The following is a 25,199-nucleotide window of genomic DNA, read 5'->3' as shown; positions in this document are numbered from 1 at the left end:
CAAGTTCTTTTGCTGTCCAGTATAATAAAAATAATGTCTCTGTCTGAAGTAACTTTAGACAGGTTTTCTTGTCCATTTTTTATGATAAAAGATCGGGGTTTCTTAAGCCCAGAGTTTTTCAGCTGTGATGCAAACGCATTGCATGAGCAGCATCTACCTAGGCTGCTACATGTAACTCCCGTGGGACTTAAGAGGTAAGGAAGAACCTTACCTGATGGAGAACATTGGCTGAGCCCTGAGACCTTCCTTTTTTTAGGGTGTGTTTTTTAGGGTGTGTTGGTTCCTGGTGTCTGTTGTCTAAGCTCTCTCCAAGACGGTTTTCTGCTCCTGGGACCAGTCTCTCTTGAGGGCTAGGTAGAAATATGGCACTTTGGGCCGTAAGAGATCACTCTGGACAAACAAAACCCAAGTTGATAGTGGCTTAAATAGTAACAAATTTCCAAGCGATGTGTCATTCAGTTTTCTCAGTATAAACAGTTATGTTTCCCTCAGGAATTTGGAACTGTTGGCTGTGCTCTTTCTAGAGGCAAATGTGGTTAAAATAGCCACAGTCAGTCCAAGCTGGCAAGCCAGAGAAGTGGTGGCTAAGCCTCTTTGTACTCATAAATAGACTTATAAAAGTGGATATGCCATAAAATGCAATGGACATGGTGTGATCACATGAAAGTTTAGGGAGACTAGTTCTTTCAGATTCTTAACTTTGACGCAATTTATAGTGCCCTTCTAAATGGTTGATCAGCTATTCTCTCGAAGTTATTGGCAGGATCTACAAAACATAAAAATTTTTATTACCTTAAGGGAAACACTTATGAGCAGTTTAAGTAATTTAGAAGTGTTTAATGTCCTATGTTGCCCTTCAGCTTGATTATCCTTATCTTCAGTGGGGAATATGCTTCTGGATGTTGAACTTGGAATAAAAAAGGCAAACACAAGTGAGAAAAATCCCAAGCAAAGTACAGGTCCCAGAACAGAACCAGATTCAAAAGGAGGTGTGGAAAATGAAGGGCCAAGTTGCAGGGCAATCCAAGAGAAGCTGGTAGAAAGAGACGGCATCAGGAACTCTGGGCCACATTGGATTTCAGGAACATCTTGTTAAGAGGGAAGACCACCTGATTGGAAGTGCAGGAAAGCAAAAGAGAAGTTTAGCTTGATGACAGAGAGACTGGGAAAAGTGAATATGGATTATTCAAGCATATTGGCATCTCAGGGTAGGTCATATAACTATATAGCAAAACAAAGCACCAGACCATGAGTGTCTGACCAGACTATTTTAACAAAGCAAACTAGATGGAAAGGGAGCTACTAATAACCTGCTAAACTATCATCCAGTTGTTCTGGGTTTGGATGGAACTATGCCTGATAAAGGCTGTGATGTAGGAGCAACTAGAATAAGAATGGGGCCATTTGTATCTCTTTCCTTTGGCTGGGGAACAAAGTTTCCCTGACTGGGAGAATCCTACCAGGCTTGTTTTGGTCAAGAGTCTCTCAACTAAATCCCGGGTGAGATTTAGTTAGTAGGGGTAGAACCAAAGCTAGATGAAGGCATTCAGAGAGGAGACTTGTACACACTACCAAACTGATGGGCCAGACGGCATCAGAAGTTCTGGGACAGGGTCAGGGATAAGCAGTCCTCCTTTCCTTCATTCATTCAGTGTGCCAGGCTCTATAATAGATTTGGGGAATACAAAGACGAAAAGGTATAATTTAGAGTCTTGTAGGTGAACTAGGCAAGCTGATTACAATCAAGTGTGGTCAGAACCACAAATAAAGATGAGCACAGGACTCTCCAGGAGCATACAAGGCAGTGGTACGGAGTGCAGATTGTGAAAGATGGCTTTCTGGAGGAGGTGATGATTGAGCTGTGTCAAAAAAGGCAAGTAGACCATAGGCAGGTAAAGGTGAGGATTGTTTTCAACTGAGGTTTGTGCAAATCCTGTAAATTGAAAGACAGCATGATGCCTTCAGGAACCTTCAATATTTCAGGGTAGCTGAGGCTGGAAAGCCATAAAGAGCACCTTGTGCATCATGATTTCTCTACAGAAGTGGAGGAACTCTAACATTCACTTTTAGGTCTCTCAGACCAGCTCCAATCATGGGTGACAGTGTTCTCTTAATTATCTTTGAGTCCTTCTCTAGGCAAGTACAACCTTGCTGGGATTCCCTCTCATTAGAGAATAGAGTCTAACTTCTCTCTTCAAAGGCTGGGGGGCGGGGTGGAGAGGGAGAGAAGAAATGGCCTCTTTATTGCACATAGACCCACATGCTGAGATTCTAGTACTCTTCCCCCTTAAATCTTTGGAATGAAGTTATAGACCAGCATACCCAGGTCAGCCCAGGGTGACTTCTTCCATAAACTCTCCCTCTAGCAGAGGGATATGGACCCATGCCGATCCAAACAAATAGCCGACTCTGGGGCATGCGCTTATGACAATCTTTGGGCCTTTTTTCCTGGGAGGAATTTTTTCCTTTAGGTCCTACAGTCCTTGGGATGAATTCATATTTAGCGTCTTCCTTTCTGTTTTAATGTTACAGAAAATGAAAATGTCATGTTTGTTTAGATATTATCTATGGTGATAGATTGTTGCTATGAATATTTGAGTTGCTATGAATGCTTGAAGAGGCAGAGTGTGTGTGTTAAAGTGAAAGTACTAGAATGCTGTATTAGCCACAAGATTCTGATGGTTCCAGTGCTAGACTGCAAGTAATGAGTCTTGCCTTGTCCACCTCATGTGGTTATTTGAAAGATTAAATCACAGAAGGTATGTGAAAATGAAGTGTCACTAGGATGCTATACAAACATAAGATGTTAGTAATTGACTTGCTCCTTGTCTAGCTTTCTGAAAAAAAAGCATTTACTGGTTATCTCATAACCAGAAATGAGTGACCATGGTATTAAAGACACTTTAATGAAATGTGGACAAATACATTTTTAAGAACTGATAAAATGTCATTTAGGACTGTGTTGTTTAATTAATTTTTCTGAGTATAGTTGATTTACAATGTTGTGTTAGTCTCTGCTGTGAATCAGTTATACAAGACTGTTTTTTCATAGCATCTCAATGCATTGAATAACATTTAGGGCTCTGCTAGCAAACTGGCAGATATTTGATTCCGTAATTCAACATATTTTGCTGTAGGAACACTGAAATACGTGGCAATTTTTTGAAAGATAATTGCTTTAAAAGAGAGGTTTAGCTTTGACTGAGAGAAAAGTATTGGTAATTTCCAAGGGTGCATTAAAAATGGGTGCGCAGAATTCAGACAGGAAGCAGTCCAGATCAGTAGGAGTGAGCAGAATGCCTGTTCTAATAGTTTAAATGTGCAAAGGGAGATGAGACATGAGGAAACACATGGAGGTGGAGAAAGATCTGCAAGATGCTCATTATCTTTCAACAAAGGGTGGTGCTCAATATACAAGTATTGCAGGAAGGGTACAGATCTTCCATTTGGCAGCCATCCATGTCTAGGATTAAACATCTGCCCCAAGCTCCTCCTATCCAGTCATCCTCCCTGCTTGCCAGGTGCACATCTCCCTCTGTCACAAACCTCTGGAGGGAATCCCCTGGGTGTTTTTGTGGGCAGAAGGAGTATCACTCACAGTCACTCGCAAGGCAGTGGGCATTGACTCGGGGCTTGGAAACCTCCCAAGAAGAAATGGCAGAGACTTATTCTTTTTTTTCTTCTTCTTTTTTCTGATTTTCCTGCCCTGATCAGAGAAGGAGTCATATTAGTGGCTGCAGAGGCAACCTGCTGCCACAGGAACTAGGTGCAGGGCAGGGTGTGGTTGCTTTGTCCTTCTGTGCTCAAGGAAGTACATTACTTACACTCAATGAAGAGGATTGACCTCAGATTTATCGAGTGTCATTTCTCATAATATTTCTATAAGTAGGAGACCACAAAATAAAATTAATCATTTCATTTACCAAAACTATATAAATGGACCAGTGTCACACTAGTGTTTGAGAAGGAAACAAGGAAATTTTAAAGCCCTTGAATATTTAGCGTGGCCGGGAATTATATCATATTGATAATATGTTAATCTGATGTTTTCAATGAAGTCTTTCAAATTAGTGCTCACAAATCATCTAATTCTATTTATGGGGGGAATAACTTTGAATACCTTTACAATATATACACATCCACGCCCAAAATACTTTTTCAAATGAAAATTCATAAGTACATTATGAAAACTCTCTTTCAGTACATTAGTTATTAAGCTCTAGAACTAAAATACTAAGTTCATTGTTTTCTCAAAACAATATTAAGTTTCATGAATAAGGGACAGGAATCATGTCAATTGCAATAGATTATAGTAATGAAATGTCTGCTGCTTAATAATTTAGCAAGTGCAATGAATGAGTTTTAACTTTGTATTTTATGATGTTATGAAAGGAGGTCAGAAACTTTTTGAAAATACTGCCTGTGTAATTTTGTACTTAGCAAATCCTGTTTTAAGGCTAGTGTGATAAACACATATGTGGAACAGATAGTTCTTGCTGAATGGGTGTGGTAAATCCTGCAGAGTAACTGGTTTTTTCTGTCCGCCCAGGGGCTTGTGTCTGCCTGTTACTGGAAGGGTGAGTCTGAACCATAGCATGTCTGCGTATTCTTTTCTGCTGCAGAGTGGTTCTAAAGAGGCTAATCTGACATTAGAGCATATGCAAAATGGAAAAGAAAAAAACCTCACCAAAAAACCTGTCAAAACCCTGGGAGATTAGGGTATGCATAGGATTTTAAATACATGCTCAGTAGGGGCTAGAGCAGACTGGCTTATGAAGCACATTCACAGACTTTGAGATCCACTGAGTACTTGTAGAATCAGAAAATGGACCTTGTGAAGTTTCTTTTTCTTAAAAAAAGATTTTAAGTAAACTTTTAAAAATTGAAGTAGAACATTCATACTGAAAACTGCTCAGATCAAAAGTATATATTTATTGAGATGGATACTTAGATCAGTGAACTGTAGCCCTATGTTTCCTTCATGTCAGCATTTAAAGCTCTAAATTTCACCCTAGGCACAGTTTTAGTTGCATCTTACACATTTGATATTTCACATTTTCTGTTATAATTCAAAGTTTTTATTGTGAACTATTCTTTGACCAATAGGTTTTTTTTTTAGAAGTGAACGGCTTTTCCCCCCAAACATTTGGACTTCTTCTAGTTACTTTTAATAGTTGATTTCCAGCCTCATTTCATAAGATTAATGATTTAAATTCTTTGAAATTTGTTGAGACTTGATTTATGGTCCAGCACGTGGTTAATTTTGGCAAATGGTTTATGCACACTTGAAAAAAACATGTATGCTGTTGTACATACCAAATGAGGCTCATTAATCATGTTTGCTAAAATCTTCTAAATCCTATGATTTTTTTTTTTGCTTGTTCTTTGCTGAGAGTGATGCATTCAAGTCTTCAAATCTAATCGTGATTCAACCATTTTTCCTTTGGTTCTGTCAAATTTTGCTTCTTTTGAGGCTCTGTTATTAGAAGTACACACATTTATAATCATTAAGTCAATTTAGTGGATTGACCCTTCTATCTTGATCATGTATTTGCTACCTCTAGTAATGCCTTTTCCCCCCCTTAGTACAGCTCTAGCAACTTTTTTTTGTTATTGCATTGTATACATTTCTCCAATATTTTGTTTTTAATGCCTCCATGTCCTTATGTTTAAGGGGCGTCTCTTTTAAGGGTATATAATTGAGTTTAACTTTAAAGTCTAGTCTGATGGTCTCTCTCTCTCTTTTTTTAAATAAATTTATTTATTTTTGGCTGTGTTAGGTCTTTTTTTGTTTTTAACTTCTCACTGTTGTGGCCTCTCCCGTTGCGGAGCACAGGCTCCGGACACGCAGGCTCAGCGGCCATGGCTCACGGGCCCAGCCGCTCCGCGGCATGTGGGATCTTCCCGGACCGGGGCACGAACCCGTGTGCCCTTCATCGGCAGGAGGACTCTCAACCACTGCGCCACCAGGGAAGCCCGATCTTGCCCCTTTAAGTGTTGCTCTTGAGTGCCTTCAAATAGCTGATTTCTTTTGTAGGATTTGACCCAGCTTCTTAGTGAGAGTGTTGGTCTGATACATAGTTGGGGGTGGATGTCCTCTAGATTCCTTTAAGTCAGGTTAAAGCTAGAATATGCAGATTCTTTTACCTGGAAATTCAGTCTGATCAGAACTCGTAGGTGGTTGTTCATCTCCCTAGAATGTGCCATTACTAAGTTTTATTTCAGTGGGAAAATGGGTAAAGGACGCTCATTAATATAAAAGTTAATATAAAAGAAATAATATAAAAGTGGCCAGGAAATCTATAAACAAATGTTCAACCTCAACAAATATTAAGAAAATGGAAATTGAAACAATGAGATGATTTTCCTTCATCAGATTAAAAAAAATTATTTTCTTGCTGTTGGTGGGAATGTAAATCAACCCAATCTACATTAACAGTAATGATAACTGACATTTATTGAGAACTTCCTATGTGTGTCATGAGCTGTTTTATAGGAAGGAAAAAACTCTCTACACCAACTGAAGAAAAACTATTTTTTCCTACTCACTGCATTCACACAGATTACTTCTATGACCTGCTGTGTGGACTTTTTCCCACACTAACCAATTCTCTGACACCAGCTAGGTGTCCTACAATTCAGTTAGTTCTGACACTATTAACCTGAAGTTAGCATTGGATGCTACAGGTTAAAGGCTCAGTCCCACAAGACTGCCCCCACTTCAGACATCAATAGCAAGTCCCAGGTTCTCACCTCTAGTTCTGACCAATTGGCTATAAACTGGAGGTTCCCATGACCCCCTCCTTGTGTTTGATAGTTTCTAGAATGGCTCACAGAACTCAGGGAAATACTTATTTACATTTACCAGTTTATAATGAAAGATGTAATAAAGGATACAGATGAACACCCAGATAAAGGAATACATAGGTGAGTTCCGGATAGATCTCAAGTACAGGAGCTTCTGTCCCCATGGAGTTGGGGTGTACAACCCTTCCCATACAAGATGTGTTCATCAGCCCGGAAGCTCTTCAGACCCTGTGCTTTAGGGATTTTTATGGAGGTTTCATTATGTAGACATGATGGATAATACACTGTTTTCAGCTCCTGTCCCCTTTCCAGAGAATGGAGAGTAGGACTAAAATTTCCAACTTTCTAATCATGTCGTGGCCCCATCCAGGAGCCCAACAGGAGTTACCTCATGAGAACAAAAGAAGCTTCTATTACCCAGGAAATTCCAGAGGATTTAGGAGCTCTGTGTCAGCCACTCCTTTCACTCAGGAAATTACAAGGATTGTAGGAGCTCTGTGTCAGGAAATGGGGTCAAACACAAAATATAAGTATATAAGTAGCAGGAACCAGGGACAGAGACCAATATATATATTTCTTATTATTTCACAGCTATTCTAAATACTTTATATGTTATTTATTCTCACAATAATGTTATCAAGTGAGTATGATTATTATTAATCCTATTTTCAGGAGACAAACTGACATTCTGAGTGCCCAAGATCACTCAGATTGTCAGTGACAGCACTGAAATTAGGACCCAAGGATCCTGACTGCAGTGTGCACACCCTTGCCCACTAATTTAGACTGCCTCTCAACCCTACTCCTAAAACTTTATTCTACTGACATGGTCACACAAATGTACAAAGAGACATGTACAAAAAGTTCCCTGTAATTTTGATTGTAATAGTTAAAAACTGGGAACAAATGAAATACTCATCTATCTGGGATTGTAGAAATAAAGTCATCCATGCAAAATATCCAAGCAATGGAATTATCTTAGTAAGAATAAGGTAGGTCTAAACTTACTGACATGGAAAAGTGTCCAAGATACAGTTTTAATGAAGAAAAGGTTAAAAAGCATTTTGGTAAAAAAAAATTAAATATGTATATATATAGGTATATATGTAGATAGAAATGTCCATATTGGTATACACACCAAATTGTTAATAGTGGTTTCCTCTGTGAGTAAGATTTATGGGCGGTGATGAGGGAGGACTTCTGCATTTTAAATTATACATGTCATATTATTTGTACTTTTACATATTGAATATGTGTTACTTTTTTATTTGTTAAAATATTTTTATTTTAAAAGATTTAAACATATACAGAAGTAGAAGATGGAATAATGAATCTCCATATATGTATACCATCTAGTACAGCCAACAATTATCAGGGTTTTTACCTTACTTACTGCATGTATTCCCCACCTCTTTTTACTTTGCTAAAATGCCTTACAGCAAATCTCAGACAGCATACCATTTCATTCCTAACTCAGTATGCGTCAATAAGAATTATAGAAATTTTATTTCACAACCACAGCGCCATTATCATACCTCACAAATTGAAAATAATTCCTTGGTATCATGTAACACCCAGGCCATAATCAAATTGTCCCAATTGTCTCAAAAATGTCTTTTTACAGTTGGTTTGTTTAAAACAGGATCCAAATTAGGTTCTCACATTCTATTTAATTATTACATTGTTTTTGACTCTTTTAACTTGGAACACTGTCCCTCACTTATTTTTTTCACACCATTGACTTGCAATTTAGTAATTTTAAAAGAATTCAAACAGGGATTCCCACAGCTACTTAAATCAGGTAGCAACCCATGTCACACATAAAATCCTATGGAAATAAGACATTTTAATCCTATTTGTATTTCTTCCTCCCATCGTCCATCAATATTGTACTTCTCAATTAACCAGTATTTGCTGAATGTCTAAGATGTCAAGCAAAAGACATTTTGAAAGAATAACAGTAGAGGAGAGGAGAAATACAAAAGGAAAAAAGACAAAGTCATCAAATTTTTAAGCTCATTAAACATAACAACTGGACTAATTTTAAAGTTCTGATAGTTTTGCTTTATATTAGAAATTGGGTTAGTCAATAGCATAGTTAAAATGGCCATAAATGTATTTTGTGTTAAATTTCACTTTAATGTTCTTTGGTAAATCACACTTTTTTCTTCTCTCTCTTCTTCTCAGTCTCTGTCTCTCTCCTTCTCTCTGTCTCTGTCTTTCTTCTCTAGATATAATCAGAAGTCATGGGTGTGGGTGCTGACGTTTTCTTTAATATTCTAGTGAATTTTAAATACCTTGCCTTTGAAAAGATCAGAAAGTTTGAGAACTTTCAAAGAAGGCCAAGTCAGCATAATTACAATCTCAGGCAGAATTATTCAGGACAATTTAAAAGTATTCAATGCATAATAAATAAAACTGTGCCTCATTGTCAACAGCATTTGAGAGAGAATGCCAAGATGGAACAGTATTATTCTCCCTGATCCAAGGGGATCTAATTAGCACTAAGGTGGGGAAAATAGCAAATGAGAGCAGGAGCTCAATATTATTTCAGGGAAAATAACCTAATGGACAGATTGATCAGTTAATGGAAAATTCCCAAGAGAAATAATGCAATTGAAATACATAATTAAGAGGGCAGAGAACAGTGGAGGAGAAATAAATGTACTGTTTGTAGTTCTCTATGCAACCCTGCACAGATCAGTTCCTGTTTGGAACATTTTGTCTTTATTTTGGAAAGAGAAAAACTAGCATTGCTGTATTCTTAGTGAAGGAATATCTAGAAGGGAACAGAATCATGAAAACTAGGTTTTGTTTTCATGTTTCTTATTGATGTTAGAGTATGCCTTCTAGAAATTCCCAGAGGAGGCTCACACTGTGTTATTCACTCACTTCAATACCATAAAATTTGCTTAATTATAATATTACTGTGATATTACAAAAATGCATTGAGCAGCACCATGCATTCAGTTTATAAGCCAGTTGAAAATAGTATACCATGTATTCAGTGCATTAGCAAGTTGAAAACAGTTGGAAAACTGAAGTCAAGTTGATGTCTGTTTATATTAAGAATATACTCCGGAAAGTTAAATCAGCATGTACTGATTTAACTTTGTTTCTTGATGGTAGAAATAAGTTTTTACAGCATCACTGTGCTTGCTGTAATTGATGTTGCCTAAGGAGAATGAGAAAAGTGAAACAAATTCTTTAAGAACTTTTTAGGAGTATGATCATCTAGGCTAGCCCAACTAATCTTAGTCTCAAAATAATAGGTTATTTTGTATTACTAAATTCAGAATATAATTTTACTATTGTACTTTCTTTTTATATTATTTGGTGGAAAATCTGAAATTGTAGAATGAGACTGAGACTCCTCAACAACTTCACCAAAGCCCTTTTAATTAAGCTTGGGCATGTTAACCAGAGCTGCAGTACATAATAATGCATAATTCTTTCCCGTTAGTATTAACTGAATCAAATATTTTAGTGAAAGAGACAAATTTAGAACTAAATAGTGATTTTGCTTTCCTAGGTTAGCAATATAGATGGGAATTATTCGATCTACTGTATCCAGCTTAACTTCCCTAGATCTTCATTTTACTTTCTGTTGTGTAGATATAGGCAGAGCATATTAGAATTTAAATCAAGTTCCAGAAGCAGGGTTAAGTGCATAAAAAATAATAGCATATTAATAAGAGTGAGGGTTATTGTGAAAGGTTACAAACTAATGATAGGGAAGTGCCTACCTAATTATAGTCACTATACTTGTACTACACCCACTCTCTGCATTTGTTTATTTAAACTTGCTAACCACAATCTAGGACACATCTAAGTGAATGATGCAAAACAATTTCTTATTTGAGAAATGATCACACAGGCAGTTAATCTTGATTCTGGAATTTGCCAAAAAAAAAAAAAAAGCCTGAAAATAGAATTTGAAGTCTATCACCAAGGTAATGAATCAACCTGAAACAGCCTACAGATGTCAAAAGAAAGTCTAGGGCTTCTCTGGTGGCGCAGTGGTTGAGAGTCCGCCTGCCGATGCAGGGGACACGGGTTTGTGCCCTGGTCTGGAAAGATCCCACATGCCGCAGAGCGGCTGGGCCCATGAGCCATGGCCATTGAGCCTGCGCTCCATAACGGGAGAGGCCACCACAGTGAGAGGCCCACATACCAAAAAAAAAAAAAAGTCTATAAGGAAACAGCAGCCTTCATATTTGACAAGAATAAATTCAAATTAAAGATAATTTAGGCCTAGTGAACAGATAATTTGCTACACGGTGTTATATTTTCCCTCTTTCTTTGTACCCAGACATGCACTGTGCTTGATCTCTTTTGTGTCAGTGTCTGGTTCATAGGGTGTTCACAAATCACAACCATAATGCAGTACTCTCTATTATTCCATGGGCTTAAAGCCATGTTCCATATAAATTCAGTGTAATTATTTCTGCAATTAGAGAGTTACATCTTATTCTTTAGCAATACTATGGTAAATTACGTTCATGATGCAATAGTAATGCTTGTTGGTATCAAGATAATACTAAACTATGAGTCCCTTAAGACCTTATAATTGCTCTTGTATGCCTGGTATACATAGAAAGCCTGGCATATAGTACAGTGAACAGCCTGTAATATAGATTTGATAAAAGTGTTATCATCCTACTAAGTCAACAGATGTCTTTACCCACTGAATGGCTAGAATGCTAGGTACCTAATGGTGGTTTAACACCTCCAGAGGTTGCGGTTACTAGCAGGGCCCGCTGAAATACACTGTGTTCCATGCGTTTAAGCTAAAACTTCAGGGAAAGTGGACTCCTACTCCAGGATCCCTACATATAGTCCTTCTCAAATCAATTCAAGTCTTTCACGTTAAAGAGTACTAATTTAACATTTCCCTGCTTCAAAAAGAGTAGTGATTTAACTTTTTACTGTGTCACTGTGGTGCAAAATAAGACTATTAGTGACTTAAAGTATTGTAATTCCAAATATACATTTATTTCAGACTTTTGGTGAATGTCCATTTATTTGCAGACTGTTTAGAAGGTAGGAAGTTGATACAAATGTTAGTAATTCTTACTGTTGGTGCCAAGTTTGAAGCTTCAAGTGATATTTCCCATTCGATAATCTGGGGAAAGTATTTTTCTTGTGTTCTGTTTTTTACGAGCATTATTGAGGTATAATTGTCATACAATAAATTGCATGTATTTAGAGAGTAAAATGTGATGTTTTAGCTTATTTATACACCTCGGAAAATGTCACCACAATCATGATAGCAAACACACGCATCATACCCAGAAGGTTACTTGTGCCCCTCATAATACCTATCCTCTCTCCCCTTTCTCCTCAAGAAACCACTGATTTCTTTTCTGTCACTCTAGATTAGTTTGGATGTCTTAGAATTTAATGTAAAAGGAATTGTGTAGTATGTATTCTTTTTTTGTCTATCCTCTTTCACTCAGCGTAATTATTTTGAATTCACCTATGTTGTGTGTATCAATAGTTCATTCATTGTTATACTGAGTAATATACCATTATATGGATTTACTACAATTTCTTTATTCATTAACCTGTTGATGGACATTTGAGTTGTTTCCAGTTTGGGCTATTACAGTAAAACCACTGTGAACATTTTTATATAAATCTTTGTATGGACATGTACTTTCATTCCTCTAGGTAAATATTTAGGAGTGGAATGGTAGGATCATATGGTAAGTCTTTGTTCAGCTTTTCAAAAGTTGCCAAACTGTTTTCCAATCCATTTTACATTCCTAATTACAGTTGGATAGGAGGTGTAGGTGTCCTGCCATCATTTGGGATGGTCACTCTTTTTTTTTTTAACTTCTTTATTGGAGTATAGTTGCTTTACAATGTTATGATAGTTTCTGCTGTATAACAAAGTGAATTAGCTATATGTATACATATATCCCCATATCCCCTCCCTCTTGTGTTTCCCTCCTACCCTCCTTATCCCACCCCTCTAGGTGGTCACAAAGCACCGAATTGATCTTCCTGTGCTATGCAGCTGCTTCCCACTAGCTATCTATTTTACATTTGGTAGTGTATATATGTCAATGCTACGCTCTCACTTCGTCCCAGCTTACCCTTCCCCCTCCCCGTATCCTCAAGTCCATTCTCTAGTAGGTCTGCATCTTTATTCCCATCTTGCCCCTACGTTCTTCATGACCATTTTTTTTAATTCCATATATATGTGTTAGCATACAGTATTTGTTTTTCTCTTTCTGACTTACTTCACTCTGTATGACAGACTCTAGGTCCATCCACCTCACTACAGAAAACTCAATTTCATTTCTTCATATGGCTGAGTAAAATTCCATTGTATATATGTGCCACATCTTCTTTATCCATTCATCTGTTGATGGACACTTAGGTTGCTTCCATGTCCTGACTATTGTAAATAGTGCTGCAATGAACATTGAGGTACATGTCTCTGAATTATGGTTTTCTCAGGGTATATGCCCAGTAATGGGATTGCTTGGTCATATGGTAGTTCTATTTTTAGTGTTTTAAGGAACCTCCATACTGTTCTCCACAGTGGCTGTATCAATTTACACTCCCACCAACAGTGCAAGAGGGTTCCCTTTTCTCCACACCCTCTCCAGCATTTATTGTTTGTAGATTTTTTGATGATGGTCATTCTGACCAGTGTGAGGTGATACGTCATTGCAGTTTTGATTTGCATTTCTCTAATGATTAGTGACGTTGAGCATCCTTTCATGTACTTATTGGCCATCTGTATATCTCTTTGGAGAAATGTCTATTTAGGTCTTCTGCCCATTTTTGGACTGGGTTGTTTTTTTGATATTGAGCTTCATGAGCTGCTTCTATATTCTGGAGATTAATCCTTTGTCAGTTGCTTCGTTTGCAAATATTTTCTCCCATTCTGAGGGTTGTCTTTTCATCTTGTTTATGGTTTCCTTTGCTGTGCAAAAGCTTTTAAGTTTCATTACGTCCCATTTGTTTATTTTTGTTTTTATTTCCATTTCTCTAGGAGGTGGGTCAACAAGGATCTTGATGTGATTTATGTCATGGAGTGTTCTGCCTGTGTCTTCCTCTGAGAGTTTTATAGTGTCTGGCCTTACATTTAGGTCTTTAATCCATTTTGAGTTTATTTTTGTGTATGGTGTTAGGGAGTGTTCTAATTTCATTCTTTTCACGTCACTGTCCAGTTTTCCCAGCACCACTTATTGAAGAGGCTGTCTTTTCTCCATTGTATAATCTTGCCTCCTTTATCAAAGATAAGGTGACCATATGTGCGTGGGTTTATCTCTGGGCTTTCTATCCTGTTCCATTGATCTATATTTCTGTTTTTGTGCCAGTACCATACTGTCTTCATTACTGTAGCTTTGTAGTATAGCTGAAGTCCAGGAGCCTGATTCCTCCAGCTCCATTTTTCTTTCTCAAGATTGCTTTGGCTATTCCGGGTGTTTTGTGTTTCCATGCACATTGTGAAATTTTTTGTTCTAGTTCTGTGAAAAATACCATTGGTAGTTTGAATCTGTAGATTGCTTTGGGTAGTATAGTCATTTTCACAAAGTTGATTCTTCCAATCCAAGATCATGTATATCTCTCCATCTGTTTGTATCATCTTTAATTTTTCATTAGTGTCTTATAGTTTTCCACATACAGCTATTTTGTCTCCTTAGGTGGTTTTATTCCTAGGTATTTTATTCTTTTTGTTGCCATGTTAAATGGGAATGTTTCCTTAATTTCTCTTTCAGATTTTTTGTCGTTAGTGTATAGGAATGCAAGAGATTCTGTGCATTCATTTTGTATCCTGCTACTTTATTAATTGATTAGCTCTAGTAGTTTTCTTGTAGCATCTTTACGAATCTCTATGTATAGTATCATGTCATCTGCAAACAGTGACAGCTTTACTTCTTTTCTGATATGGATCCCTTTTATTTCTTTTTCTTCTCTGATTGCTGTGGCTAGGACTTCCAAAACTATGTGGAATAATAGTGGTGAGAGTGGGCAACCTTGTCTTGTTCCTCATCTTAGTGGAAATGGTTTCAGTTTTTCACCATTGAGAATGATGTTGGCTGTGGGTTTGTCGTATATGGCCTTTATTATGTTGAGGTAGGTTCCCTCTATACCTACGTTCTGCAAGGGTTTTATCAGAAATGGGTGTTGAATATTGTCGAAAGATTTTTCTGCATCTATTGAGATGATCATATGTTTTTATCTTTCAATTTATTTATATGGTGTACCACATTGATTGATTTGCATATATTGAAGAATTCTTACATTCCTGGGATAAACCCCACTTGTTCATGGTGTCTGATCCTTTTAATGTGCTGTTGGATTCTGTTTGCTGGTACTTTGTTGAGGATTTTTGCATCTATGTTCATCAGTGATATTCGCCTGTAGTTTTCTTTCTCTGTGACAGCTTTGTCTGGTTTTGGAATCAGGGTGAATGGAGGCCTCATAGAATGAGTTTGGGAGTGTTCCTCCCTCTGCTATATTTTGGAAAGGTTTGAGAAGGATAGGTGTTAGCTCTTTTCTACATGTTTGATAGAATTCATCTGTGAAGACATCTGGTCCTGGGCTTTTGTTTGTTGGAAGATTTTTAGTCAATGTTTCAATTTCAGTGCTTGTGATGGTCTGTCTATATTTTCTGTTTCTTCCTGGATCAGTCTTGGAAGGTTGTGCTTTTCTAAGAATTTGTCCATTTCTTCCAGGTTGTCCATTTTATTGGCATATAGTTGCTTGTAGTAATCTCTCATGATCCTTTATATTTCTGCAGTGTCAGTTTTTACTTCTCCTTTTTCATTTCTAATTCCATTGATTTGAGTCTTCTCCCTTTTTTTCTTGATGAGTCTGGCTAATGGTTTATCAATTTTATTTATCTTCTCAAATAACCAAGTTTTAGTTTTATTGATCTTAGCTATTGTTTCCTTCATTTCTTTTTCATTTATTTCTGATCTGATCTTTATGATTTCTTTCCTTCTGCTAAATTTGGGGTTTTTTGGTCTTCTTTCTCTAATTGCTTTAGGTGTAAGTTTAAGTTGTTTATTTGAGATTTTTCTTGTTTTTTGAGGTAGGATTGTATTGCTATAAACTTCCCTCCTCTTAGAACAGCTTTTGCTGCATCCCATAGCATTTGGGGTCATCGTGTTTTCATTGTCATTTGTTTCTAGGTATTTTTTGATTTCCTGTTTGATTTCTTCAGTGATCTCTTGGCTATTTAGTAGCCTATTGTTTAGCCTCCATGTGTTTGTATTTTTACAGATATTTTCCTGTATTTGATATCTAGCCTCATAGTGTTGTGTTCAGAAAAGATACTTGATACAATTTCAATTTTCTTAAATTTACCAAGGTTTGAATTGTGACCCAATGTATGATCTATCCTGGAGAATGTTCCATGAGAACTTGAGGAGAAAGTGTATTCTGTTGTTTTTGGATGGAATATCCTAAAAATATCAATTAAGTCCAATTAAGTCCATCTTGTCTAATGTGTCATTTAAAACTTGTGTTTCCTTATTTATTTTCATTTTGGATGATCTGTACATTGTTGAAAATGGGATGTTAAAGTCCCCTACTATTATTGTGTTACTGTCAATTTCCCTTTTTATGGCTGTTATCATTTGCTTTATGTATTGAGGTGCTCCTATGTTGTGTGCATAGATATTTATAATTGTTATATCTTCTTCTTGGATTGATCCTTTGATCATTATGTAGTTTCCTTCTTTGTCTCTTGTAATAGTCTTTATTTTAAAGTCTATTTTGTCTGATATAAGCATTGCTACTCCAGCTTTCTTTTGATTTCTATTTGCATAGAATATATTTTTGCATCCCATGAGTTTCAGTCTGTACGTGTCCCTAGGTCTGAAGTGGGTCTCTTGTAGACAGCATATATATGGGTCTTGTTTTTGTATCCATTCAGCCAGTCTGTGGGTTTGGGTTGGAGCATTTAAACTGTTTACATTTAAGGTTATTATCGATATGTATGTTCCTATTACCACTTTCTTAATTGTTTGGGGTTTGTTATTGTAGGTCTTTTCCTTCTCTTGTGTTTCCTACCTAGGGAAGTTCCTTTAGCATTTGTTGTAAAGCTGGTTTGGTGGTGCTGAATTCTCTTAGCTTTTGCTTGTCTGTAAAGGTTTTAATTTTTCCATCGAATCTGAATGAGATCCTTGATGAGAGTAATGAGAATAATCTTGGTTGTAGGTTTTTCCCTTTCATCACTTTAAGTATATCATGCCACTTCCTTCTGGCTTGCAGAGTTTCTGCTGAAAGATCAGCTGTTAACCTTATGGAGATTCCCTTGTATGTTATTTGTTGCTTTTCCCTTGCTGCTTTTAGTATTTTTTCTTTGTATTTAATTTTTGGTAGTTTGATTTATATGTGTCTTGGTGTGTTTCTCATTGGATTTATCCTGTATGGGACTCTCTGCACTTCCTGGACTTGACTGACTATTTCCTTTCCTATATTAGGGAAGTTTTCAACTATAATCTTTTCAAATATTTTCTCAGACCCTTTGTTTTTCTCTTCTTCTTTTGGTACCCCTATAATTCAAATGTTGGTGCGTTTATTATTGTCCCCAACGTCTCTGAGACTGTCCTCAATTCTTTTCATTCTTTATTCGGCTCTGCAGTAGTTATTTCGAGTATTTTATATTCCAGGTCACTTATCCGTTCTTCTGCCTCAGTTATTCTGCTATTGATTCCTTCTAGAGAATTTTAAATGTCATTTATTGTGTTGTTCATCATTGTTTGTTTGCCCTTTAGTTCTTCTAGGTCCTTGTTAAACGTTTCTTGTATTTTCCCCATTCTATTTCCAAGATTTTGGATCATCTTTACTATCATTACTCTGAATTATTTTTCAGGTGGACTGCCTATTTCCTCTTCATTTGTTTGCTCTGGTGGGTTTTTACCTTGCTCCTTCGTCTGCTGTGTATTTCTCTGTCTTCTCATTTTGTTTAACTTACTTTGTTTCAGCCTTCCTTTTTGCAGCCTGCAGATTCGTACTTCCCATTGCTTTTGGTGTCTATCCGCAATGAGTGAGGTTGGTTCAGAAGCTTGTGTAGGCTTCCCAGTGGAGGGGACTGGCACCTGTGTTCTGGTTTGTGGGGCTGGATCTTGCCTTTCTGGTGGGCAGGGCCGCATCTGGCAGTGTGTTTTCGCGTGTCTGCAAACTTAGTATGATTTTTGGCAGCCTCTCTGCTAATGGGTGGGCTTGTGTTCCTGTCTTCCTAGTTGTTTGGCATGGGGCATCCAGCACTGGAGCTGCTGGCCGTTGGGTGGACCTGGATCTTAACATTGTGACAGAGATCTCTGGGAGAGCTCTCGCCAATTGATATTACATGGTGTCAGGAGGTCTCTGGTGGTCCAATGTCCTGCACTCGGCTCTCCCACCTCAGAGGCTCAGGCCTGACACCAGGCTGGGGCACCAAGACCCTGTCAGCCACAAGGCAAGCCTCCACTTCCAGCTGGACCCAGTGCTGGTCCTTTTGCCACAGCTGAGTCGGTGAAGCAAAACTGGTCAAGAGGCGCTGTTCTCAGTCCAACTTTTCAGCTGTAGATGTATTTTTGATGTATTTGTGGGGAGGAAGGTGATCTCTATATCTTACTCATCCGCCATCTTGAAGGTTGCCCTGCAATAGGAGACTCCACTAAAGACGCCAACCTCTGCAAGAGCTAGAGGTGCAGAGACATTTTTTTCAGAGGATTTACAGCTTGCTTTTTTTTTTCTTTTCCTTTGTGCTTCGTCTAGTTTCTCTTGTTCACAGGGTACTTCGTGCAGAGGCCTCGCACCTGGCACTTCAGATCAGAGTGCTTAGTGAGAAATGGCTGCATTGACACCTCAGCTTGGTGGGCCGGGCTGTGTGTGGAAGTGCTTCCCCTGACACTCGGTCAGTCTTTTTCATGTTAGCCACTCTAATAGTTGTGTAGTAGCATCTCATTGTAGTTTTAATTTGCATTTTCCTAATGACTAAAATTGTTGACTATTTTTTATATACTTATTTGCCATCCACGTATCTTCTTTGGTGAGGTGTCTCTTCAAATATTCTGACCATTTTAAAATCATTATATTAATTTTTATTACTGTTGAATTTTGAAAGTTTGGATTTTAATATTTTTTCCTAGTAGGTTTTTTTTCACTTAACCATGTCTTTTTAAGAGCAGAAGTTTTAAAATTTGACAAAGCCAATTTATCTTTTTTTGTTGTTGTCATTTATTGTGTTTTTAGTGACATAGCTAAGAAATCTTTGCCTAACCAAAGGTCACAAATAGTTTCTCCTATGTCTTTGCCTAGCAGTTCTATAGTTTTAGATTTTACATTTAGACCTTTGGTGCATTTTAAATTAATTTGTATATATGGTTTGAGATATGGATTGAAGTTCAATTTTTTTGTATATTAACATCCATTTATTTCAGAACCATTTATTAAAAGACTGTCCTTTCTTATTGAATTGCCTGTGCACATCTGTTAAAAAATCAGCTGTCCATATATGTATGGATCTACTTTTGGAATCTCTATTCTGCCCTATTAATCTATTTATCTACCTTGTACTAATATCACTGTCTTAATTGTAGATTTATCGTAAGTATTAAAATCAGGTAGTGTTAGTCCTCCAAGTTTGCTTTTCTTTTTCAAAGTTGTTTTGACTATTCTAAAGTCCTTTGCATTTCCATATAAATTTTAGAATCTTGTCAATTTCTATACAAAACCTCCTATTTTTGATTGGAACTGATTTGAATCTATAGATCAATCAGGAAAACAGACATCTTAACAACATTGACATTTTCAACCTATGAACATAGTCTACCTCTCAATTTATTTAGGTCTTTCTTAATTTCTCTGAGCTATGTTCGATAGTTTTCAACATATCATGCATATCTTTTGTCAGAATTATCCCTAAGTATTTCACTTTTTTACGCAATTGTAAATGGTATTCTCATTTCAATTTTAATTTCTGATTGTTGCTGGTATATAGAAATAAGATAGATTTTTCTATGTCAATCTTGTATCTCACAACCTTGTGAAACTCACCTATTAGTTTTAAAAGCATTTTTTTGTAGATTCCATGGGATTTTCTACATAAATAATTATGTATGTCTTCTCTGAATAAAGACATTTTCTTTTCCAATATTGAGGAGTTCACTTATTTTTCTTGCCCTTTTGCACTGGCTAGAATCCCTAGTTTAGTGTTGAATAAAGTCCTGAATGTAGACACCCTTGCCTTGATCATGATCTTAGGGAGAAGGTGTTTGGTCTTTCATCACTAAGTATTATGTTAGCTTTAGGGGTTTTTTTGCATTATATATAACAATCATCTTGTGAGTCCATCTTTTAAGAGCATATTTATAAATAGATAAATATTCCTTGTGCTGATCTTCTAAATAATAGAGGCAAAGGGATTTTCCTAAATGATTGTGAAAAACTCACTTTACCTTCTACATTCTCAATTCAGCAGACCATTGTTAGCCTTTTGTCTCACGCTGGGTATATAACAATAATTGAGGATGGCTGCCAACTTTTACAGTTCTTTCTGAGCACACTGGGAGCACCACTAGAGTGTAAGCGGTATTTTCCTCCTAGGATTCAAGCATGTCTGGCTGTCTGGTTGAGTGGGCCTGCAAGAGATCTACTTACATGAATACATGAAGCTTCCTGGGAAAGAACTCATGCTTAAGAAGGAAAAGTCAGGCAGGGAAGACTTGGCATAACAAATGCCTCAGGCATCAAAGGGAGCCTTGATTTTATGTGTAGCACCTTGTCAGACTCTCAGCCAGTGTCCCTGGTCTAGCTCCACAGAGGTCTTACAGAAAATAGGAGTTGAATATACAAGTGTCCACAACCTCACTCTAAGACATGAGGACACTAAGCATCTCTAATTTGGTCTCTAGACACAAAGTCAAAAAGTAAGAGGTGCATTTTCCTTTCTATGGAGGGAACACAGCATGGCTTTGGCACATATAATTTTCTAGAGAGCGTGCCACATTTAGCATCATGAGGGCTGGGTCCTGCAGATGCCGAGTCTCCATGCAGGTAGTAGAGGCAGAATGGATCTGCTCCTGGGGACTCCCAGGTAAAACTGGAGGGATTTTGAGTGAGTCTGGACATCCCAAAATTGTGGTTAGGGGACAAAGTCAGAAGAAATATAGGTTGTTGGTATCAGTGCACCTTAATTCTGTTCTCTAGGTGGGTGTTATATGGTGAAATATGGGCAACATATCTTGATTAGGTTAATTTAAAATACTTTTATTTTAATTTTGAGTCCAGTTTAATGAGATAAAAGAAAGAAAAAAGATGATAAAATCAACTACTAATCAACATATCTTTATAAAAAAGGCCTCTTGTTTGGCACAATAATTATTTTCCTGCTATTCTTGACTATTTTTAAATGATGAAAACTTTGCTGTGATTTCTAAGTGCTAATTAATTCTAAAACTCTCTCAGGTAGGTAAATGATAAAGAATGCAGGGGACGTGATTTAGAAACATATTGTCTACTTTAAGTTCTGTTGCTGTATAATGGATTATTTTTCTACTGCTATGCCTTTGTCATTTGTTTTTGAGAAATAAGACATAGCCAGTGACTTGAAAATGGTAAACTAAAGAGATTTTGTATTAGAACATACTATTAAGGGTGGTAGCCTGTAAATGCTATTATCCATTTCTTTGTGAACAGATGCAATCTAATTGTCATAAACAGTGCTGGCGGTGCTCCAAGCATGTGCCACCTGGGGCAGGCATTGATTTAGTGACACAGAACTCGACTTGCACAAATCTTCATTCTGGAGACTTTCACAGTGGCCTTTAGTGCCCAGAACCAGTGAGAGTAACTAAAGAGGAAAATGGTGTATTAGATATATTTGGGTTGGCTAAGAGGGTACTCGCTCCGGACTCCACGATCCCATACAAAATAAGATTTGCATTGTTTGAGGACAAGAATATTTCTAAAATGGGTATAGTATTATATCAAAATACTAATAACAATAAGTGTGTCATAGTCATACCTTCTTAGAACTTTCAGATACTGTTTTCCCTAGGTGACTCTATTATTTTGATATCAACTGCCATTTCCTTAAAACAGGTTTTTTTTAAAAAAATTCCTGATTTTTCAGTCTTAAGATTTTTAAAATTTCTACTGGCATCTTAATTTTCACTGTTAAAAAAGAAAAATATCTCTCTTTCCTTCTAAGCTATTATTTTTCCTCTTATCATTTCTCTGTCATTCTCTTGAAAATATACTTTTTTTGCTTGTGTTGTGGAAAAGAAATGGAAGGGACCTAGTCTGGAATTGAGACAATATGAAGATTCTGGCAAGTAGATAAGGGTCTAGGGAAGTATTTAGCAACTAAAATCCTTGGAATTGCATCTAAGAAAAGTAACGCGCTGCAATATTAAGAAAAAAAACTTTCTAGCTCTTTTTAGCTTAATCGTAGGCTATACTAAACTACTAGATTACTCTTTCAGAAAGAGTTGTCAAGAACTACGAAAGGCCCAAACTTTTACCCTTTCTGCCAGCTAACAAGCAAGCCTGCCACAGTTTGATGGAGTCTGGTAGAAAACACGGAAATCCTAGGCCTGAGAGTAACAAAAATACAGCACAGCAAATAGTCTGAGCATCAGCACATACTTGTCTTTGTTCCCTTTGCCTCCAAGTTCCATGTAGGCAACACAGATAGGCTCAGATGAATGCCTTCACGGAAGTGACTTGAGTTTCAGGAGAGGAACCCTAAGCTTAGGGAACCTGAATTTTTTTATATAATGGGCAACAAGCATGCCTATAACCTTCAAGGCTGTTTGCTGTACTAAATCCTTGAAGACATAGTTCAGAATGAATGACAGTGCCTTGTTTCACAAGAGGTTTAGAATCATGAGAGACTCATGGAGAATTGTCTCCCAACAAGGTTATATATAGGACCTAGCTCTTTCCCAAAGCCAGGAGTTGACCAGAATTTGTGTCTTTCTGAAAGCAAAACTGAGACCAATACTCACTGGTGTGCTGACAGATGTTTAACAACTGGTTCTCTGAAAAGAAAAAAAGCCCTAATTTGTAGCATTTGCTGATTTCCATGGTGCAAACATTCCTACCATGGCTGATTTTAAACTACCAATAGGACCACTGAACGTGGAGTTAGGAAGAGATGTACAGTAGCACGCATTTGCATAGTATTTCTACCATACACGTATAATAGACGTAAATAATCGCAAGAGACTGGATAACACTAAAATTTAGTAAAATAATTAGGAAGTGATCAGTTTTGAGTATTTACCAACTTTCAATTTAGTATAATATGTTTAATTGTAAGTTTATATAATTAATTTTTAATAATAACCATCTTTAACAACTGGCCTGCAAAATTCCTGAAAATTGAACAATTGGCTCTTGCAAGCCAGTCTTAGCCGGCTCAAGCACCCCTCTGTCAGGACTCCTCCCTGTCTAATTAATCAAGTTCCATTGGTCATTCTTCAAAACCTAGTCTCTTCTGTGTTTGTTCTACTAGCTTATTTAAAAATCCTTTTTCTCGTTTTATTTAAAGCTAAAATGATATTCATATAACCTGTTTATTTTTCAACACCATCTGGTTAACATAAATAAATCTGATCTACTGTATCTGAATTTAGAATATGTTAGAAATAACACAAATTATATAACTTTGGGGGTTCTCTTTTGGTTGTTTTCATTACTATGGAGTGAGTGTGAGTAGAAAACCTATTTGACTTTTTCTTGGAATTTGATATTTTTAAACCATCTTTTTTCTGAGGATTATATAATGAGAATTACTTCTGTAAAGTCTATCACGAATTCTTAAGAAATTTCATAGGCTTTAAGCTGGACCAAAAGCAGTGCTCTTGCAGATGGCTAAATCAGACTCATGCAAAAAACAGTAACTGAACACTTATGTGCCACATACCAGGCTAACTGAATTATTTCACATATTTTTTTTTCATTTAGTAATTTAAAAAAACTATGTGGCTTCCCTGGTGGCGCAGTGATTGAGAGTCTGCCTGCCGATGCAGGGGACGCGGGTTCGTGCCCCGGTCCGGGAAGATCCCACATGCCGTGGAGCGGCTGGGCCCGTGAGCCATGGCTGCTGGGCCTGCGCGTCCGGAGCCTGTGCTGCGCAACGGGAGAGGCCACAGCAGTGAGAGGCCCGAGTACCGCACAAAAACCCAAAAAACAACAACAACAAAAACTATGAAGTAGGTATTCATTTCATTTTATGGATGGGGATGCTGAGGTTAGTCTTGGGTTCTTTATTTATATTTTGAGAAGGGAATGTGATTATCATGCACCCCTCTCTTCTCATGATCAGTATATAGTCATTAATTATCAAACATTTCGTGGCATTTTTAAGTAGTGAACCTTGACAAGACTTCCCTAAGGGCTCCAAGAGTGGAAAGAATATCTACATTCTGTTTGAATTGGTTATATATTTTTGACCATAGTGATAATCCAGAATGAAACTGTGGGTCACACATTACTAAGATATGCAAGAACATTTCAAATGAAAGTAATCAAATAGTATGTTCATCAAACAGTAACTATAACTCAGTTTCAGGAAAAGTCACTGTCAATATCATTAAAAATGGTACATGGAGCTATATAAATACACTGACGAACTTTTTTTCAGGTGGTTTAAGCTCAGACTAACAAAAAATATCAAAGTTTTCATAGGTGATCATTTTATCTCAGTGAAATATCTTCTCTTTCAAGAAAGAGGAAAAGACCATAGCCAACTAATAAAGACTTTGGGTTAAGTACAGCTTCAGCGAGTTTTTCAAGAGAGAAAAATATTCTGACCACTTCATTTGATAAATCTAAAACAAATGAAAAAATCAGAGTTATTCACATCACTTGGTTTGTTGTACTACTATCACTTACCTTACCAAGGAGAAAATAAATTGCTCTCTTTCCACAAGTAATAAAAATACTGCAATTGTATACCATAATTGCATAATATGAGTCTGGGTATAGCTTAGCAAGCTTTTGTTTAACTTGTGAGTGTGTAGAAATCACCGTTTCTGTGGATTTATTTTGTGTCCATTTCATAACCACCATTTCAGTGGGTATATTTTTAATGATTAATTGTCATCTGGGGATAGCAATTTAAAAACTGTAGAAGACATTTAGTATCTCATGTACACAATTTAAATTCTCAAGATAGAGCCTGTTGCTTAGCTTATTTTGTTGGTCTATATTTATTGCTGGACAATCTGTTCCTTTGGGGAGATATCTACCTGAAGCTGGGGTGATGCGCTGGTATGGTAAGTTTCATAAGGTAGAGGGTGTGGATAGGGTAATTTCATTTAGAATGACCTAGGCAGATAGGCAGCATAAAGTAATTTTACCAAGGAAAGATTAGGCACCAGAAAATTATAAATGGTTTGAAAAATATGTATTTTTCTTTTTGTGTT

General features: G+C 37.0%; 1 long non-coding RNA gene across 1 annotated transcript in view; it reads left to right on the top strand.

Moving 5' to 3' along the window:
* The window catches only part of LOC125961897 (uncharacterized), a 141,858-nt gene that overhangs the window by 40,896 nt on the left and 75,763 nt on the right, over positions 1–25,199 (top strand). The window contains exons 2-3 of the long non-coding RNA XR_007473000.1: positions 18,541–18,679; positions 23,737–23,984. This is a non-coding gene — a long non-coding RNA (uncharacterized LOC125961897). The remainder of the gene's footprint in view (positions 1–18,540; positions 18,680–23,736; positions 23,985–25,199) is intronic.

This window comes from Orcinus orca, chromosome 18 (genome assembly GCF_937001465.1).
Source record: "Orcinus orca chromosome 18, mOrcOrc1.1, whole genome shotgun sequence".
Lineage (NCBI taxonomy): Eukaryota > Metazoa > Chordata > Mammalia > Artiodactyla > Delphinidae > Orcinus > Orcinus orca.
This window is presented reverse-complemented; position numbering and strand designations above follow the sequence as displayed.